Source organism: Xenopus laevis, chromosome 4S, assembly GCF_017654675.1.
Source record: "Xenopus laevis strain J_2021 chromosome 4S, Xenopus_laevis_v10.1, whole genome shotgun sequence".
Taxonomy (NCBI): Eukaryota; Metazoa; Chordata; class Amphibia; order Anura; family Pipidae; genus Xenopus; species Xenopus laevis.
Genome location: NC_054378.1, coordinates 52,725,289 through 52,746,143, shown reverse-complemented (window position 1 = coordinate 52,746,143; position 20,855 = coordinate 52,725,289). Strand labels below are relative to the sequence as shown.

Below are 20,855 nucleotides of genomic sequence, written 5' to 3'. Positions count from 1 at the left end.
ATCCATAATATTACCGTCTCCAGAAAAAACACCGGAGTGACTTTTTTCAAGCAGCCATAATATATTTTACGTAATCCATATCCACCGCTGTAGTAGTGTATACGTTGACCTTGTAGGCATTATTTGCACAGTGTTTTCTTCAACCCGCCATCTAGCTGTGTGACCTTGTTCACATTCTGTCTAAATATCCATAATATTACCGTCTCCAGAAAAAACACCGGAGTGACTTTTTTCAAGCAGCCATAATATATTTTACGTAATCCGTATCCACCGCTGTAGTAGTGTATACGTTGACCTTGTAGGCATTATTTGCACAGTGTTTTCTTCAACCCGCCATCTAGCTGTGTGACCTTGTTCACATTCTGTCTAAATATCCATAATATTACCGTCTCCAGAAAAAACACCGGAGTGACTTTTTTCAAGCAGCCATAATATATTTTACGTAATCCGTATCCACCGCTGTAGTAGTGTATACGTTGACCTTGTAGGCATTATTTGCACAGTGTTTTCTTCAACCCGCCATCTAGCTGTGTGACCTTGTTCACATTCTGTCTAAATATCCATAATATTACCGTCTCCAGAAAAAACACCGGAGTGACTTTTTTCAAGCAGCCATAATATATTTTACGTAATCCGTATCCACCGCTGTAGTAGTGTATACGTTGACCTTGTAGGCATTATTTGCACACTGTTTTCTTCAACCCGCCATCTAGCTGTGTGACCTTGTTCACATTCTGTCTAAATATCCATAATATTACCGTCTCCAGAAAAAACACCGGAGTGACTTTTTTCAAGCAGCCATAATATATTTTACGTAATCCGTATCCACCGCTGTAGTAGTGTATACGTTGACCTTGTAGGCATTATTTGCACAGTGTTTTCTTCAACCCGCCATCTAGCTGTGTGACCTTGTTCACATTCTGTCTAAATATCCATAATATTACCGTCTCCAGAAAAAACACCGGAGTGACTTTTTTCAAGCAGCCATAATATATTTTACGTAATCCGTATCCACCGCTGTAGTAGTGTATACGTTGACCTTGTAGGCATTATTTGCACACTGTTTTCTTCAACCCGCCATCTAGCTGTGTGACCTTGTTCACATTCTGTCTAAATATCCATAATATTACCGTCTCCAGAAAAAACACCGGAGTGACTTTTTTCAAGCAGCCATAATATATTTTACGTAATCCGTATCCACCGCTGTAGTAGTGTATACGTTGACCTTGTAGGCATTATTTGCACAGTGTTTTCTTCAACCCGCCATCTAGCTGTGTGACCTTGTTCACATTCTGTCTAAATATCCATAATATTACCGTCTCCAGAAAAAACACCGGAGTGACTTTTTTCAAGCAGCCATAATATATTTTACGTAATCCGTATCCACCGCTGTAGTAGTGTATACGTTGACCTTGTAGGCATTATTTGCACAGTGTTTTCTTCAACCCGCCATCTAGCTGTGTGACCTTGTTCACATTCTGTCTAAATATCCATAATATTACCGTCTCCAGAAAAAACACCGGAGTGACTTTTTTCAAGCAGCCATAATATATTTTACGTAATCCGTATCCACCGCTGTAGTAGTGTATACGTTGACCTTGTAGGCATTATTTGCACACTGTTTTCTTCAACCCGCCATCTAGCTGTGTGACCTTGTTCACATTCTGTCTAAATATCCATAATATTACCGTCTCCAGAAAAAACACCGGAGTGACTTTTTTCAAGCAGCCATAATATATTTTACGTAATCCGTATCCACCGCTGTAGTAGTGTATACGTTGACCTTGTAGGCATTATTTGCACAGTGTTTTCTTCAACCCGCCATCTAGCTGTGTGACCTTGTTCACATTCTGTCTAAATATCCATAATATTACCGTCTCCAGAAAAAACACCGGAGTGACTTTTTTCAAGCAGCCATAATATATTTTACGTAATCCGTATCCACCGCTGTAGTAGTGTATACGTTGACCTTGTAGGCATTATTTGCACACTGTTTTCTTCAACCCGCCATCTAGCTGTGTGTATTATCGTTTCCAGAAAAACCAACTGAGTTTTTGTTGTTGTTGTTGTTTTTTAAAAAATAATGCCAGGCAAAGGCAGGCCGCCACGCAGAGGCCGTGCTAGGGGCCGTGCTGCTATGCAATCCTGTGGCCCTAGCAAATTGCCCAGTTTTAAAAAGCCAATGACCCTGAACTCCCAAAATGCTGAAGAGGTAGTTGACTGGCTTACACAGCACACCCCATCCTCTACCGTTTCTAACTTTACCACAACATCCTCCTCATCCTCCACTGCTATGGCCACCCCACGTAACACTTCCTCCACCACTGGTGCCCCTTCTTCACTGGGGTCAGAGGAGTTATTTTCCCATGAGTTTCTTGAACTGAGTAATGCGCAACCATTATTGCCAGAAGAAGATGAAGGAGATGAGGACCTTACACCAGATTTAATTCTGGCAGAGAACACGACAGAGATGGACATAATGAGTGATGAGGAGGAGGTCCCCGCTGCTGCTTCCTTCTGTGATGTGTCAGAAGAAATTGATGCATCTGAGGAGAATGATGATGAGGAGATTGATGTTTTGTGGGTGCCTAGTAGAAGAGAGCAAGAGGAGGGTAGTTCAGATGGAGAGACGGAGAGTCAGAGAGGCAGTAGGAGAATAAGACTTAGAAGAAGCAGGGAGGACAGCCCGCAGGGATCAGTAGGGCAACAACATGTATCGGCACCTGTGTTCAGCCGGCCAACGCACCCGCCATTGCCGCCAATGCCGCCAACTTCTACTGTTACCGCCAGATCGCACACTTCCAAAAAGTCAGCAGTGTGGGATTTTTTTAATGTGTGTGCCTCTGACAAAAGCATTGTAATTTGCAATGAGTGCAGTCAGAAACTGAGCCTTGGTAAGCCCAACAGCCACATAGGTACAACTTCTATGCGAAGGCACATGAGCGGCAAGCACAAAGCACTTTGGGAGCAACACCTCAAAGGCAACAGGCAAACTAAAAGCCACACTCCTTCTGGTCCAGCATCTTACTGCTCTACCTCTGCTCTCCTTGACCCGTCTGAACCACCCTCCACTCCGCCTTCCACCTTGACCACCTGTTCCCATTCCCAGTCATCTGCCACCAGCCAAGTTTCTGTGAAGGCCATGTTTGAGCGTAAGAAGCCAATGTCTGACTGTCACCCCCTTGCCCGGCGTCTGACAGCTGGCTTGTCTGCACTCTTAGCCCGCCAGCTTTTACCATACCAGCTGGTGGACTCTGAGGCCTTCCGCAAATTTGTAGCAATTGGGACACCGCAGTGGAAGGTACCCAGCCGCAATTTTTTTTCTAAAAAGGGAATACCACACCTGTACCAACATGTGCAGAGCCAAGTTACCGCATCTCTGTCACTTAGTGTTGGGCCAAAGGTCCATATGACTACTGACGCATGGTCCTCCAAGCATGGTCAGGGCAGGTATGTCACCTACACTGCCCACTGGGTGAACTTGGTAATGGCTGGGAAGCAGGGAATGGGTAGCTCAACAACAACAGTGGAGTTGGTGTCACCGCCACGGATTGCACGCGGTTCTGCCACCACCTCTACTCCTCCATCGCTCTCTACCTCGTCTTCTTCTTCTTCTTACTCTGCTGCTGGGTCCTCCTTCTCCTCCTCCACACCTGTGCACCCCCAGCTCCCCCTAGGCTATTCGACGTGCCAGGTACGCCGTTGTCACGCTGTCTTGGGGATGACGTGCCTGGAAAGCAAAAACCATACCGGATCTGTACTCCTGTCATCTCTGCAGTCACAGGCCGATCGGTGGCTGACCCCACACCAACTGCAGATCGGAAAAGTGGTGTGTGACAATGGAAGCAATCTGTTGGCAGCGTTGAGACTAGGCAATTTAACACATGTGCCCTGCATGGCACATGTGTTAAATTTAATAGTCCAACGTTTTGTCTCCAAGTACCCAGGATTCCAGGACGTTCTCACCCAGTCCAGAAAGGTGTCGGCCCATTTCAGACGTTCCTACACAGCCATGGCACGCCTTGCTGACATTCAGCAGCGCTACAACATGCCAGTCAGGCGTTTGATTTCTGACAGCCAGACTCGCTGGAATTCAACGCTCCTTATGTTGGAACGTCTGCTGCAACAACAAAGGGCCGTCAACGAGTACCTTTTTGAACTGGGTGGTAGGACTGGATCTGCACAGCTGGGGATTTTTTTCCCCCGTTACTGGGTGCTTATGCGCGATGCCTGCAGGCTCATGCGACCTTTTGAAGAGGTGACAAATATGGTCAGTCGCACCGAAGGCACCATCAGCGACCTAATACCCTTCGCTTTATTCCTGGAGCGTGCCGTGCGACGAGTGACAGATGAGGCTGTAGACCAGCGTGACGAGGAGCTGGAAGCGCACGATTTCTGGTCGGAATCACCAGAACGAACCCAGGCACCTGCTGCAACGCAGGGAGAGGTGCCAGAAGTGGAGTCAGAGGAGGAAGGTGGCTTTGTGGAGGAGGAGGAGGAGGACCAACAGGAGCAGGCTTCCCAGGGGGCTAGTGGTGACCTTTGGGGACCCCTGGTCTTGTACGTGGCTGGGGGGAGGAGACCGTGGATGATGCAGTCCTTGATAATGAGGAAGCGGAGATGGATAGCTCTGCATCCAACCTTGTGAGAATGGGGTCTTTCATGCTGTCATGCCTGTTGAAGGACCCCCGTATCAAGAGGCTTAAGGAGAAGGACCTGTACTGGGTCGCAACGCTACTAGACCCTCGGTACAAGCATAAAGTGTCAGAAATGTTACCAACATACCACAAGTCCGAAAAGATGCGGCATTTACAAACCAGCCTGCAAAACATGTTGTACAATGCTTTTAAGGGTGATGTCACTTCAGGAACTCATCAACATTCCAGGGGCAGAGGTGCCAGTAATCCTGCCACGAGCACACCTGCAAGGACAAAGCCCTTTGGCCAGTCTGTAACGTCAGACATGCAAATGTTTTTCTGTCCAAGGCAGCGCCACAACCCTTCTGGATCCACCCTCAAAGAACGCCTCGACCGGCAGGTAGCGGACTACCTGGCATTAACTGCAGATATCGACACTCTGAGGAGCGATGAACCCCTGGACTACTGGGTGCGCAGGCTTGATCTGTGGCCAGAGCTGTCACAATTTGCCATGAACCTCTTGTCTTGCCCAGCCTCAAGTGTGCTCTCAGAAAGGACCTTCAGTGCAGCAGGAGGGATTGTAACTGAGAAGAGAACTCGCCTAGGTCACAAAAGTGTCGATTACCTGACCTTTATTAAAATGAATGAGGGGTGGATCTCGGAGGGTTACTGCACGCCGGAAGACTTGTTCTGACTTCTATGCAGCTGTCCTTCTCTTCAAGCCTCATGACTCCACACACAGCTGTCCTTTAGCGTCCTCCTCCTCCCTCCGCCACCGTTACAAACTAGGGTGCAAACCCTACTGGTTTAATTTTTTCTGGCCTCTGTGCTTCAGTGGCTGCAACCAAAAAAACTGGGCAAACAATGTCTACAAGGTCAACGTATGGCAAAAATGACTATTTTCAGCATTTATATGGCATATTTTTTCTGGCAACTGTGCTTCAGTGGCTGCGTCCAAAAAAATGCATATTTTCTGCATTTATATGGCATAATTTTTCTGGCCTCTGTGCTTCAGTGGCTGCAACCAAAAAAATGCATATTTTCAGCATTTATATGGCATAATTTTTCTGGCCTCTGTGCTTCAGTGGCTGCAACCAAAAAAATTTATATTTTCAGCATTTATATGGCATAATTTTTCTGGCCTCTGTGCTTCAGTGGCTGCAACCAAAAAAATGCATATTTTCAGCATTTATATGGCATAATTTTTCTGGCCTCTGTGCTTCAGTGGCTGCAACCAAAAAAATGCATATTTTCAGCATTTATATGGCATAATTTTTCTGGCAACTGTGCTTCAGTGGCTGCGACCAAAAAAATGACTATTTTCAGCATTTATATGGCATATTTTTTCTGGCCTCTGTGCTTCAGTGGCTGCGGCCAAAAAAACTGGGCAAACAATGCCTACAAGGTCAACGACGTTGACCTTGTAGGCATTGTTTGCCCAGTTTTTTGGCCGCAGCCACTGAAGCACAGAGGCCAGAAAAAATATGCCATATAAATGCTGAAAATAGTCATTTTTTGCCATATACGTTGAGTCAACGTATGGCAAAAAATGACTATTTTCAGCATTTATATGGCATATTTTTCTGGCCTCTGTGCTTCAGTGGCTGCGGCCAAAAAAACTGGGCAAACAATGCCTACAAGGTCAACGACGTTGACCTTGTAGGCATTGTTTGCCCAGTTTTTTTGGCCGCAGCCACTGAAGCACAGAGGCCAGAAAAAATATGCCATATAAATGCTGAAAATAGTCATTTTTTGCCATACGTTGACTCAACGTATATGGCAAAAAATGACTATTTTCAGCATTTATATGGCATATTTTTTCTGGCAACTGTGCTTCAGTGGCTGCAACCAAAAAAACTGGGCAAACAATGTCTACAAGGTCAACGTATGGCGAAAAATGACTATTTTCAGCATTTATATGGCATATTTTTTCTGGCAACTGTGCTTCAGTGGCTGCAACCAAAAAAACTGGGCAAACAATGTCTACAAGGTCAACGTATGGCGAAAAATGACTATTTTCAGCATTTATATGGCATATTTTTTCTGGCAACTGTGCTTCAGTGGCTGCGTCCAAAAAAACTGGGCAAACAATGCCTACAAGGTCAACGTATGGCAGTTGTTTAAAGAGAACAGTAGATTACTAGCCAGCAAAGCTACCTAAGCTAAAATGTCCCTCAAATCCCTGCAGACTTCTGTCCCTCCAATACAGAGCAGTATCAAGCAAATTACTAGCCAGCAAACTTACTATCATCTGTCCCTGAAATCACTAACAGCTCTCCCCCTACACTATCTCTTCCAAGCACACACAGGCAGATTTTTCAGATACATTTTTGCCCTTGATCCCCCTCTGGCATGCCACTGTCCAGGTCGTTGCACCCTTTAAACAACTTTAAAATCATTTTTCTGGCCAGAAATTTTTTTTTTAGATGTTAAAGTTCGCCTTCCCATTGAAGTCTATGGGGTTCGCGAACCGTTCGCGAACCGCTCGCGTTTTTGCGCAAGTTCGCGAATATGTTCGCGAACTTTTTTTCCGACGTTCGCTACATCCCTATAAACAATGTGTGTATGCGCTTTTACTCAAACCATGTTGAATCCCTACTGAAAAAACAACGTGCGTTACCTGAAAACCTTTTTTCCACTCTTATTGCGACGAATCATTTAACCACTTGTTAGATGCCAGTGACATAATAGACACATTTCCATCTTAAACAGGTCTGTCAATGTATCTATGTATCCACATTGCATTGTGGCTTACCTTAAACCATTTGTCCCGTATACAGTGTATTACCATTATGGGGTGCAATTAACCTAGTAAGTCGTAATATATGAAAAAACCTACATGTACACAGAAGGAAGGTTGCACTCTATTTCATGGAAAATAAATGCAAGTTTAAATAATTGTTGGGAATTCTTCTGGCTTGACCAGTTTAGCAACAAGTCAAAAATAAAGTGGCCAGCACGCATCCTACGTAATAATCTTTAGGGAAAATTGGAGGGGGATGGGAAAAAGAGTATTGAGAAGAGCAACAACAAGATTTGGTACAGTAGAGCAGTGATCCCCAACCAGTAGCTCATGAGCAACATGTTGCTCTCCAACCCCTTGGGTGTTGCTCTCAGTGTCCTAAAACCAGGTGCTTATTTTTGAATTCCAGGCTTGGAAGCAAGTTTTAATTGCATAAAAACTATAGTGCCAAGCAGAGCCCCGTGTAGGCTGCCAGTCCACATAGGGGCTACCAAATAGTCAATGACAAGCCTTATTTGGACGGATTTGGACTTTTTCATGCTTGTGCATTTGAATGTGGTAAAAAAGGTTGGGGATCTCTGCAGTAGAGTCTGAAAAGGAAGAGATAGAAAACATTAGGCAAGGAGAGGAATACAGCAGAAAGAACACTGGGGAAAAGGCTGAAATCTGAAGAGGAAAGGAGAGGATGGGATAAAATGTGTGCGGAAAGGCAGGGGACTGGAGGAAATATGTTTAGGAAATGAGGTTAGCGTGGAAAAACCAGAGGTGAATTTAGGGAAGAAAATGGGATTGTGTGGCATACACATGACTTTTTGTGTATGTACCGTAAATATATAGAAAGTGTTCTATAATGTATGCTCTTCTAGAGCCAAAGAACTTAGCTCCATGTTGTATGCTAACTGCTCTTGTATACCCAAATACAGGATCTCAGTGAAGCATTTTGGATACCCATTACATAACTGTACAGAGTAAATCTAAGCTGAGCAGTAGCAAGCATGGTCTTCTATGGGCCATTTGAGAGCTTGCAGCCATCTTAGAATAATAAGAGATGTAGTTTTACAACAGAGGCTTTATACCTGTTGCAGAACGTAACAGTAAAAATTCCTGACAATAACATGAGATTTTTCCATGTGTTTTTTTTTATTTTTGCAGATTATTTCAAGTGGCTGTATACATTCCTATTCCCTGGCTTCCTTATTTCTTGCAACCGAACTTGATATTGTAGCATCCAGGTAAGATGATGAAGACATACCCATTAAATGTGTAAAGAAACATGTCAGAATATGTGCAATGCCATTTGTATCAACATATGAACCTTGTGTTTTTTTTAACCCACAAAAAATTGTGCCATAGATATAAGACAACCTGCACTCCATTTACAGGTAAATGTCCAAACAAAAATATTTGTGCTGTCTTTATTTAATGTAAATTAAATGTAAATTAATAGCGTTTATAAGACATCAGGATGGATATTAATGGCATTTTACTGTATGTCTTGTCATCTGAATAAATATGACCATAATAGGTCTAACACTTGGTGATTCCATGCTTAATCCCTTTGTGAATTAAAAACTAGATTATAAAGGATTGTACACAGAGCACAACCAGGGATTAATAACGTGCTAATCACTTCCTTGATTTAATCCATTTAACTGTTGATACCAGTGGGTTATACTTTGACAATCTGTTTTTTGTCACCTGCATCAACTTCTGCTTTTTTATGGATATACATCCTGAGGGTATTACAATATTATTTTTAAAGGTTTATGAAACTGTTTGTCAAGATAACATTCATTCCAGAAAACAACCAATGATATACTGAAGGTTTGGTTAGCATCTAGTCTACTCACCCCTGTTTAATTTAAAATGGACATCAATTTGGGGGTTTTTTTCAACCAAACTGTTAATTTATAAGAAGGGCGTTGTGAAAATGTCTCTGCATCACCGCTTAAATTTTTTGTAAGTAAGAATTGACATTTTGCTTGCTCTGATTGATTCATTGTTCTTAGACGAAGGCCCAGCAGTTTAGTTTGTACTTAGATCACATATTAACCTATAAATTGGCCCTAAAAATGGGTCCACATGCTGTTTAGGGTTCTACAATTCTCTTGAATACAGTGAAATTTGCCCTACAACAAATATAATAACAATGTGTTTATCTGGATCTAAAGCAGTATTCAGTGTTCGGGAATTGCAGAACTTAATTTGGGTACCCTAAGAAAAAGTTTTAATTCTGTTCTCTAGAATCTTTCAAATAAATACATTAACCAAGGCAACCAGTCACAACGATAAATATCAGTGTGCAATGGTCTTATCTACTCCGCATACATTGGGAGCAGTTTAAGATGGCAATCAGTCCCTAAAAATGTCTACGATGATGATGCTTTTTAGGTCTACTCTGCTCCTCCAATTTTTAGAACAGGATCATAAATATGTTCCATCACTGATTCCTTCCAGCACATGTGGATTTTGCCATGTTTACTAATCCAGATCCAAAGAAATCCTGAATGTATCCCTGCACTAGGCACAGTTCCCCTTTAATGCTAGGTTTTGATTTAGTATATCAGTGTTGCATACTACAGGTAAAAGTTCCCCCATGAGTCACATTTCTATATAAGTGGAATAAGCCTATTAAACAGGAAATATATTTCTTTTAACAAGTCTTATAGACTTGTAAAATGCACCCCATTGGACCCATCTACAGAGCCCTTTCACCTGATGGATTTGTAGTAAAAGATGCAAAATCCAGAATAAGGTGCAACTGTCAGGCTCAAGGGAGCCTTACACTGCCATAGGCTAACAGCAACAGCAGTAATACACTGTACTTGACAGTTTTAAGCCACTGATGCTTGCAACAGCAGCAGGCACGTCTGAATGGAGCGAAGGTGCAAGACTACAATATTGTCCCCCAGATGTTACAGATGACAGGTTAAATTATGCTCATTCCTGTTTGTTTTTTTTTTAACCCATTTTTATTTATTTTTAAATTGTATTAGAAGTTCAGAATGCTGCACTAAATTCCTGTTTTTTTCTTTAAGAGTACTAACCTGAAAAGAGCACAGTTTTTTTTACCCAGGAGGTTTTAGACCCCTTAGATGAGAATAGATGAATATAGACAAGTTATCAGTAATTGATAAGTAATAATACCAATTCCAATTCTACTTCTAGAATGAATTTCCCAGATTTTAGCACTCCATGTGGCACAAGTGAAAGGGATCTGAAAATTTAGCACTGGAGGTTACACTTTATTATTTTGGGTGAGTATGTGTCTGTACATACATCTTTAGATGTTAGTGTTTTTCTTCCTTTATTGTAAATGTAACAGGTATAAGATGTTGCTTGCTGTGATGCTTTATTTTTCCTTTTGCACAAATAACCACCATCAAATTAATATATATAAAGCTCAACCTTCAGTCTCTACTTCTTTATTGATCTAAAGAATTAGGATTATATGATTTCTCTTTCCGATCTTATTCTCAAAAACCCAGTTGGTCATTTTTTCCCACTGCTCTGTTATCATTTACTGCATAAAATGTTTGATTTGGCTTACGCTTTACCTCTGGTTAAGTAAAAAAAATTGTGAGGCTCAGGCCTTAGTGCTCATTTAGCGAGCACTTTGTTTGGAGCCTGGCTGTGTCCTGCACTCCGCACTAGATAAAAACTACAGTGCGTGGTACAGGTCCCTCATTCTTCCTCATTCAAGCCCACCTGCTCCCCATAACTGCATCTGAATGATTTGCAAGTTAGGACATACTGTAGTTGGATGATGAGAGGACAAAAACCTATGTTCCTCCCCTCTCCACCCCTTATGAATAAAGCTCTACTGAAGATACCTGTGGAATTCTGCAACCTGCAGGATAGGAAAGCAAAGTGCAAAAAAAAAACACAGCCTGTTTTATTGCACCTTGTCCTACAGGTAATAAATAACCCTTAAATAACATTGGCTATTTTAAATTCTCATACAACTTTCTAGCTGTCTCTTTAAAATAGGAATTTGCTGAAACCACCACAAATTGTTCTAACATCCAAACGGTAATTTTTATTAAGGGGCAAATTTACTTATGGTCGAATATCGATATTCGATTGCCGAATGGAAATCCTTCGACTTCGAATATCAAAGTCGAAGGATTTACCGCAATTCGTTCAATTGCACGATTCGAAGGATTTTAAACCATCGATCAAAGATTTTTCTTCGACCAAAAAATACTTAGAAAGCCTATGGGGACCTTCCCTATAGGCTAACATTGACTTTGGTAAGTTTTAGGTGGCGAACTAGGGGGTCAAAGTTTTTTTTTAAAGAGACAGTACTTTGACTATCGAATTGTTAGAATAGTCGAACGATTTTTAGTTTGAATCGTTCGTTTCAAAGTCGTAGTCGAAGGTCAATGTAGCCAATTCGATGGTTGAAGTAGCCAAAAAAAACATTCGAAATTCGAAGTTTTTTTTATTCTATTCCTTCACTCGAACTAAGTGAATGGGCCCCTTAATGTGAGTGAAATCAACTGCTTTGAATTTTCAAAATGTTATGGGTACCATTAAGCATTATGGCTTTGTCTATATCCTGCATTAATGGTAAGATAGTCAACTTCTCCCAGACAAGTCATCCTTTAAGTTGTCTTTACAACTTATATATTTATATATTGATTATTTTAGACAAAACATGTCCTTTATATTGAATAAAGAAGTCTGCAGTTTTACTTTAAGTCAGTTCAGATATCTTTTATACAGGTATAGGATCCCTTATCCGGAAACCCGATATCCAGAATTACAGAATTATCCAAATAGTCCAAATTTTTAAAAATGATTTCCTTTTTCTCTGTAATAATAAAACAGTAGCTTGTACTTGATCCCAACTAAGATATAATTAATCCTTATTGGAAGCAAACCCAGACTATTGGGTTTATTTAATATTTAAATGAATTTCTAGTAGACTTAAGGCATGACTACCCAAATTACAGAAAGATCCGTTATCCAGAAACCCCCAGGTCCCGAGCATTCTGGATATCAGGTCCCATACCTGTACTAGCATGTATCAAATTTGCAATGCATAAATCAATACTGTCATGATAATAAAAAGAAATAAATGCACACCGTCCTTAAGCAGATATAATTATTACTTTGGGCAGGAGCCAGAGATAAAATATATGTTCTTGGAATGTCCAACTTGCAGACTTGCATCAACACCACGATAAAGACTTTTTTTTTCAAATGGAAACTTTCAAGTAACTTTCTGGATATTTATTTTAGTGGTGTACCACATCTTTCAGAATCATTGCTTTCTATTCTTATTTAGGTTTTCAACTTTTTAAACGTTTAACGTTTAAACTACACTGATCAAAATAAATGTTGGTCTGTAAATAAGAACATGAAACCAATCCATTCAATGACATGCATTTTACACTTAAACACTTAAATTTATCAAGGGTCGAATTGAAAATTTGGATTGAAAATTTTTTTTATGGTCAAAACTGTCAAATTCGTCTATGGAGTTATTCAAATTCGATTCGAGTTTTTAAATTTCGATTTTCGAGATTTATCATACTCTGGTTTTTTAAGAACTTGAATTTGACTATTTGCCACATTAAGGGGCATATTTATCAAGGGTCTAAATTCGAATTCAGAAAGACCAACCGAAATTAAGTCAAAGGTTTTTTTTTGGTCGAATAGGTCCATTTTCAATCTAATAGGTCCGTATTCAGTCGAATTAGAATCGTACGAATTGAAGGAATAGTGCATTCGATCGGATTCGATTCAAAGTTTTTCCCAAAAAAAAACGTAGATTTTTCAAAGTCCACCAATTGACTCCATATGGGTTCTAAAAGGTCCCCGATAGGCTAAAACAGCAATTTGGCAGATTTTAGATGGCGAATGTTCAAAGACAGTACATGATAAATTTCGATATTCAAATTTTCGATTTGTTTTCAAATTGAATCAAATTATTATTATTATTCCCTAGTCGAAGTACACAAAAAATAGTTCCAAATTCGAATTTTTTTCATTCGAAAATTCACCTCGACCCTTGATAAATCTGCCCCTAAACCTGCCGAATTGCTGTTTAAGTCAATGGGAGACGTCCAGGGATCAATTTGGAGTTGTTTGCAGCCTTCCTGACATTCAAGTTTTTTTCCAGAGAAATTAGATTCTAATTAGTTTTGAGTTTTCTGGGTTCGATCCTATTCATCTGAGTTTAAAAAATTAGATTTTTATATTAAATTTTAATTGGTCGAATTACGAGTTCATAGGAGTTTAAAAAAACTCACATGAGTTTGAAATTTGACGCTTGATAAATCTGCCCCTAACCGAACGTCATCTTTGTAAACTTATAAACCTAGGCAGACTGCTTCATAGCAAAAACATGACTGTCCACATATTCTTCGGCAAACTACAAGCACGTGCCCAGTTGAAAAAATTCTAGGTTTCAAAATCAAACAGCAAATGTAAATATGCATCACCTTCAGAACATTTCTGTGATACACTACTAAATACATTTGTAATAATTTGCTTTAATTCAAAAACCATATTACAGCTTTCTTTGTGAACACACACACATCTTTTCCATTTTGAAAACCATTTCAGATTCTGTCCTTTCAAATGTATGGTTATATGAGGTTATATCAATATCATTAAATAATGTCAATTTCAATTAAGATGAAATGTTGATGTAACACCACTAAACGACTAGGATCCATTTACAGAAAATGATATAAATATATGGGTGGCAGGTAGAAGGAAAAAAAAGCCTACTTCCCGGTGACTTTACCAAATGTCACTGTGCTAAAGAGATTCTGCAGTTTAGAAAATCACTTCTCAGATAGAAGTAACGGCTGCTTGCGACTGATAGTATTATACATCAAGAAATTAATTTTGCACAGTGTACAATTTATATGCCTGATGACCACCTTGTTTAAAAAGTGCTTACCTCCTGAATATATGGATTTTCCTGAGTCTGGGTTACTTTTATTTTCAGTTTTATACAGCAGTCAGATGTGAAATTTGCTGTTTTATTCTTACCTTCTTAGTAAAAATCCTTTTATCACACAATGGGTAATTTATATCCATTACCAACCCTTTCAATCCTATTCAGCGGGCCTGTCAGTGCCTTTGGCACAGTAATGATTAATGTGATCTAATAATAGTCTGCCATTATATTACCTTAGTAAAACATGTACCAACATCCTATTCAGATCTACCAAATTCATAGCTTCCTATAAGAGTTTTGTTGAAAGACAGGATTACTATTTTTGCAGGGCTTTTTCTTTCCTGGCTTAACAAATGTGATGACATTTATACTTCTGCCAGGCCTTATGGGCCAAACCAGCATGTGGGTGTGTATATATTTATATATCTTCTATTATGCAAGAATTTTTTTATATAGCCATGAGCTATGGAGACTTACCATATCACGTCTAGACTACTGTAACTCTCTTTTAATTGGCCTTCCCCTCCAGAGACTGCCACCTCTCCAGTCCATAATGAACACTGTTGCGAGGCTCATACACCTCAGCAGCCACTCCTCCTCTGCCTCGCCATTCTGTCAATCCCTGCACTGGCTTCCGTTACCTTTCAGAATCAAATTCAAATTAATGACCCTGACATTCAAAGCACTTCATAACTCTGCCCCGCCCTACATCTCTGAACTCATCTCTATATACTCACCCAACCGCTTACTACGCTCCTCTACTGACCTGCTACTCAACTCTTCTCTCATTACCTCCTCACATGCTCGCATTCAAGACTTTGCAAGGGCTGCACCCCTCCTCTCGAACTCTCTCCCACGGTCTGTCCGACTTTCTTCCAACCTTTCTGCTTTCAAGAAATCTCTTAAAACGCACTTCTTTCGAGAAGCCTACCCTCACTCTGCTTAACTACCAAACACAACACCACATACAGTACCACATTTCTCAGCCACTTAATTCAATCTTGCCCACTCCCACACCTTGTGTATTACTCCCTTCCCTTTAGAGTGTATGCTCTTTTGCATAGGGCCTTCCTCACCTTTTGTACCGGTATTGATTGTGATGTATGTAACTTCATATGTTCTATGTATATAATTCATGTGATTTAGTTGTATAATCACTTTTACTTTACAGTGCTACGCAATATGTTGGCGCTATATAAATATATGTTAATAATAATAATACCTAGATATGTGTGTGGGCTCAGTATATTTTAAAGGGGTTGTTCACCTTTAAATTTAACTTTTAGTATGATGTAGAGAGGGATATTCTGAGACAATTTTCAACTGGTATTCATTTTTTAATATTTGAGTTATTTAGCTTTTTATTAAGTAGCTCTCCGGTTTGCAGTTTCAGCAATCCAGTTGCTAGGGTCCAAATTACTCCAGCAACCATGCACTGATTTGAATAAGAGAATTGAATAAGAATAGGAGAGGCCTGAATAGAAAGATGAGTAATAAATAGTGGCAATAAAAATACATTTGTATGCTTACAGGGGCTTTGTTTTCAGATGGGGTTAGTGACCCCCATTTTAAAGCTGGAAAGAGTCAGAAATAAAAGGCAAATAATTAAAAAACTATACATATATATATATATAAGTAAATAATGAAGACCAATTGAAAAGTTGCTTAGAATCGGTCATTCTATAATATACTAAAAGTTAACTTAAGGTGAACCACCCCTTTAAAATTTTTGCAGAAGACATAATACAGCAGCTTCATACAAAAAGGCAAATAATGCAGTTTTTCTATTTTATGCAGTATGCACATACACAAAATAGTAGTGATGTGCTGGCCGGCCTGAAACCCGCGGGCTGATCTCGCACCCCCTTACACTGCCGGCTTCTGACTTCTACTTTTACAGCCGCGCGCATGCTCGCCCCCCTTTTGTGACTTCTATAAAAGGAACCCGGAAGTAAGGCGCGAATGGGCGCGGGTGTAGGGAGGACCGGTTTTAACCCGACCCGCACATCAATATAATAGAGGTATATCAAATCTTTACATTTCTACACATAAAATAGTTCATATAGGGGCTTATACTGTAGGAGTGAAAAGTGATACATAAAGGTGCAACTATACCTACAGTTCAACATTCCTTCTACAAATTCCAGTGTAATTGTGCTTCCTGCAATCAAGAGGAACATTTTGTGGAAAAATGTTTGCAATGGTTAGTAAACTGCATGCAAATGGGCCCCAAGTAGGGTTTGAAAGAGAAGGGTTAGCAGGCATTCAGTTCCCCATTACATAGCAAGAGTGGGTGCATATCGGTTCTGCGTGCAAAGGTTGCTTACTTACCGGTGAGCACCTTGCCTCAGGCGGCATCTGTCCAGAAGTTACCAGGGGCAGCAAAAATCAGCTCCTGGTAACTTTAAGAGCCGAATTTCCGGTTATTAAACTGGAAATTCTGCTTTTCTAGTGCAGTGCTTTCACTCTCTACACTAGCCTCAGGTGACATGCGTCTGGGTGTTAGGTAAGGGGCTCCCTTGTTTCAGTACATATACTAGCCTAACACTCAGGGGCTGATTCACTAAGGGTCGAATATCGAGGGTTAATTAACCCTCGATATTCGACTAGGAACTAAAATCCTTCGACTTCGAATATCGAAGTCGAAGGATTTAGCGCAGATAGTACGATCGAAGGATTATTCCTTCGATCGAACAATTAAATCCTTCGAATCGAACGATTCGAAGGATTTAAATCTAACAATCGAAGGAATATCCTTCGATCAAAAAAACGTAGCCAAGCCTATGGGGACCTTCCCCATAGGCTAACATTGACTTCGGTAGCTTTTAGATGGCGAACTAGGGGGTCGAAGTTTTTTTTAAAGAGATAGTACTTCGACTATCGAATGGTCGAATAGTCGAACGATTTTTACTTCGAATCCTTCGATTCAAAGTCGTAGTCGAAGGTCGAAGTAGCCCATTCGATGGTCGAAGTAGCCCAAAAAATACTTTGAAATTCGAAGTTTTTTTACTTCGAATCCTTCACTCGAAGTTAGTGAATCGGCCCCTCAGGCTTATCAACACTGGGGAAATTTGCCTATAGTAACCCATGGCTGCCAATAAACTTGTTGCATTCATTGTTCTACCTGCAGCTGGCTTTAAAAAGCCAGTCACTGATTGTATGAGCAACTGCCCATGGGCAAATATTTTTACTGTGTTTACTGATCATAAGTGAATGCTTTTGTTTAGTTATCTTATTTTGCATCTGTTTTCCAAAAAGCTGTATTTTTCCATGTGCTTTGTTGTATCAGACAGCATATTTATTGTCATTTGAGATATTACAAGTTTTTATGTGATATATTGATATCATTTGCTTGTGCTCACCACCTTTCCTACCTCATTTATCTACGCACAAACATACATATATTTATTTTTGTTTAGTCTACAAATAAATGGAACATGTTTACAGATACTCTATCCAGATGGGAAATTTTTAAAAAATGAATGTATAAGTGAAAGATGTGAAGAAAGGTACATTAACCACCAAGCCCTAATCCCAGAGATCTAACTGTAGACAAACATTAAATACCAGTTCTATTGCACACCTTTTAATCAACCACATATTCATTGAGACACTGAAGAAGAGCACAATGGCAAACAAGTGGTTAATTATTTTTGGCTGTCCATACAGATACTGGGTATCATTTAGAGACCCGAGAATGGAAATATCTATTCTGAATTCTCAGTAGACGTCAATGCAAAACCCTTGCCAAATATAGGATGGGATTTATTGATGTCAAATGAGAATTTATGATCTCTTTGGGAGCTTGCCATGCTACTCTGGGGGATAGCCTCTAAACATTGATAGATGCTTGCGATCGTTAATGGACATTTAAATGAATGTCAGTTGGATTGCTAATGACTGTCATAGTTTTGTGAATAAACCCCTCTGTGTCAAACTGACACCATTGCCATCAGAATGAAATATAAGTGCTTTGTAAATTGGTGACTGGAGACAGATAGGGGCATTTTTTTCTTAGCAATAAAATGTGCCCTTTTTCTTAAAATGTAACAACGCCCTTGGGTGTCACAAGAGGAGGACAGGTGGTCAAAAGATGAGCCTCTTTTCTAAGCTTGGACAGCAACCAGTTTCTCCTCTCATCAGACCACAACAGACATCTTTGTCATCTGTGATAAAGGCCCCACCAAGGGATGGTCACACTGATGTGTGATGTAGCCCAGTTGTATTCATAAACACTCTGCAGGGACAGCTTACAATTATATCAATATAGTATATTTAGTAAGTTATTAATAATGCCACATAATATTGTTCACATGTGTTAAAGCATGTCTGCCCTTAAATCCTGTACTGTATTTTGTTCCCAAAATAATAATGTCTTTGCCTCCAGAAACTGTAATATTTACTAAATGTGTTTGATAGTTCTATATATTCTGGTATACTCTAGCTTAAAGAGCCATAAATAACACACATATATATATATATATATATATATATATATATATAAAACAATATATATATATATGTGGAAGGGCTGTGGCACACACTTACTGGAGTAGAGACCCAGGTGCTGGTCAGAAAGAAATTGTATATTCATGTAGAAAGCTGACGCACACTGGGATTTTCTCAAACAAGAAACATATTTATTGGATCGACGTTTCGGTCCTCACATGGACCTTTATCAAGACAAAGGTCCATGTGAGGACCGAAACGTCGATCCAATAAATATGTTTCTTGTTTGAGAAAATCCCAGTGTGCGTCAGCTTTCTACATGAATATATATATATATATATATATCTATATATATATATATATATATCTATATATATATATATATATATATATATATATATATATATATATATATATATATATATATATATATGCATCCTGTTTTTAGTAGAGCTAAAGCAAATCGTGATTTTGACCTTTTTACTGACCTGCTCTTCATTGATAATACCTGCCCTTTTAAAGCCATTGAGCCCTACTGTACAATTATTCATGAAAAATAATTTCGTCAGGCAGTTTTCCAACTAGGTAAAAATTTCACCAACCCTTAACATTTTCAGAAATAATCTTTTGTAGGATAATTTGATAACACACAAAGGAGTCCACTGACACGTCAGCAATATTTAAGAGTTGGCAAAAAACAATGAGAAACAAAGGCATATTTACTGGGTGGTGTATGGTCTGCAATTGTGGTTAAGAGCATCACTAAATATCTAGGCATTGCTACAGAGTATACAAACAAATGACAAACTATTATGAAAAATGTAAAACTGAACATCTGCTTCAAGTCAAGACCGCATACTGTTATTATTATTTTCTTAAAGGCACGTTACAAGCAAATGAAAATAAAATACCTCTATCTTTATTCAAGGAAGTTCACTTCTTTTTTTGTTATAGATTCCAAACATCCCATGTCTGTCACCAAGTGACATTATTACCATTCTTTCCAGAGTTTTTAGTTCTACTATTATTTTACTGGGAAATCTTTGAGGCATGATCAGATACTAAGCAGAATGTTATTGTGATTTGAATTTGTCCCAGAGGAGTCCCTGTCACAAAAGCATACTAAAACCTACAGCACTGGTGTCACTTGATAAAAAGAAGTTTGGTGATAAGGGTAAGTAAATGTTTGGTGTAGAGAAAATGCATGGGTTTTTGAGATAGCGCTTGTTGGATAATCGACTGCCATTTTAGCATGTTCACATAATTTCCATTAGCTGTAAAGAATGATTTTATATATGCTCATTTACTGACCCGAGGTAACATCTCATCCTACAGATAGCTGCAGCATGCCTAACAAAATGGCTTCCTTCAAGTCACTCTCAATGGATAATAAAACTTAATAAAAACCCATAAATATAGATAGAGAGGCTATTCTATTTTTTATTGCTGTGTTGCTGTTGTCTTAAACTGAACGCTGATTATAGCTTTCAGAAAGTAGTTGCTCTCCTTCAAATGACACATATAGGTCATACATCCAGATAAGAATGCGACAGAAATGTAAATATTATCTCTTCCAGTTATGAATTCAGAAATATACATATCAACATTGCCATTGTTAAGGAATGAGACATAATAAAATAAAACCGTATTTTCTTTGTAAGTCCATATATATAATTGAAACAGTCATTAAAACATTTGTCTGATGATCTTTTAATTATTTTATTTTTTTTGTTATTTCTGGTAAGAAATCATCTTAGACAAGGAAAGAATTTGTAATTTAACTTATAATTTCATTCTGGAATGTGAAAACATATTAGACATTAGAAGATTGTTTTGATCTCTTAGGTAATGTTAGAACATGATTTTGAATTCGGCAATCAACATAATAAATTATCTGTTTTGCATTCACTTAAAAGCATCTTCTAAAATCAACAACAAAAATTCTATCTCTTGTATTCAAGAATAGAAATCTCCAATTACTACCCCAAGTTTGATACTGTTAAATTGAAGTCTCTTATGTGACATATGGTTATAAATGTCAACTTTGTATCAATGGCATTCTGAATTAAAGGTGAAACAATAATCATACAATTCAAATGGACGCTTA

The 20,855-nt window shown here is 39.3% G+C and overlaps 1 protein-coding gene across 3 annotated transcripts in view; it reads left to right on the top strand.

Moving 5' to 3' along the window:
- The window catches only part of znf536.S (zinc finger protein 536 S homeolog), a 299,661-nt gene that overhangs the window by 75,572 nt on the left and 203,234 nt on the right, over positions 1 to 20,855 (top strand). For all 3 annotated transcript variants that reach the window (XM_041561238.1, XM_041561236.1, XM_041561235.1), the window contains exons 2-3: positions 8,533 to 8,612; positions 10,549 to 10,637. The gene's annotated coding sequence lies outside the window, so the exon portion shown is untranslated. The remainder of the gene's footprint in view (positions 1 to 8,532; positions 8,613 to 10,548; positions 10,638 to 20,855) is intronic.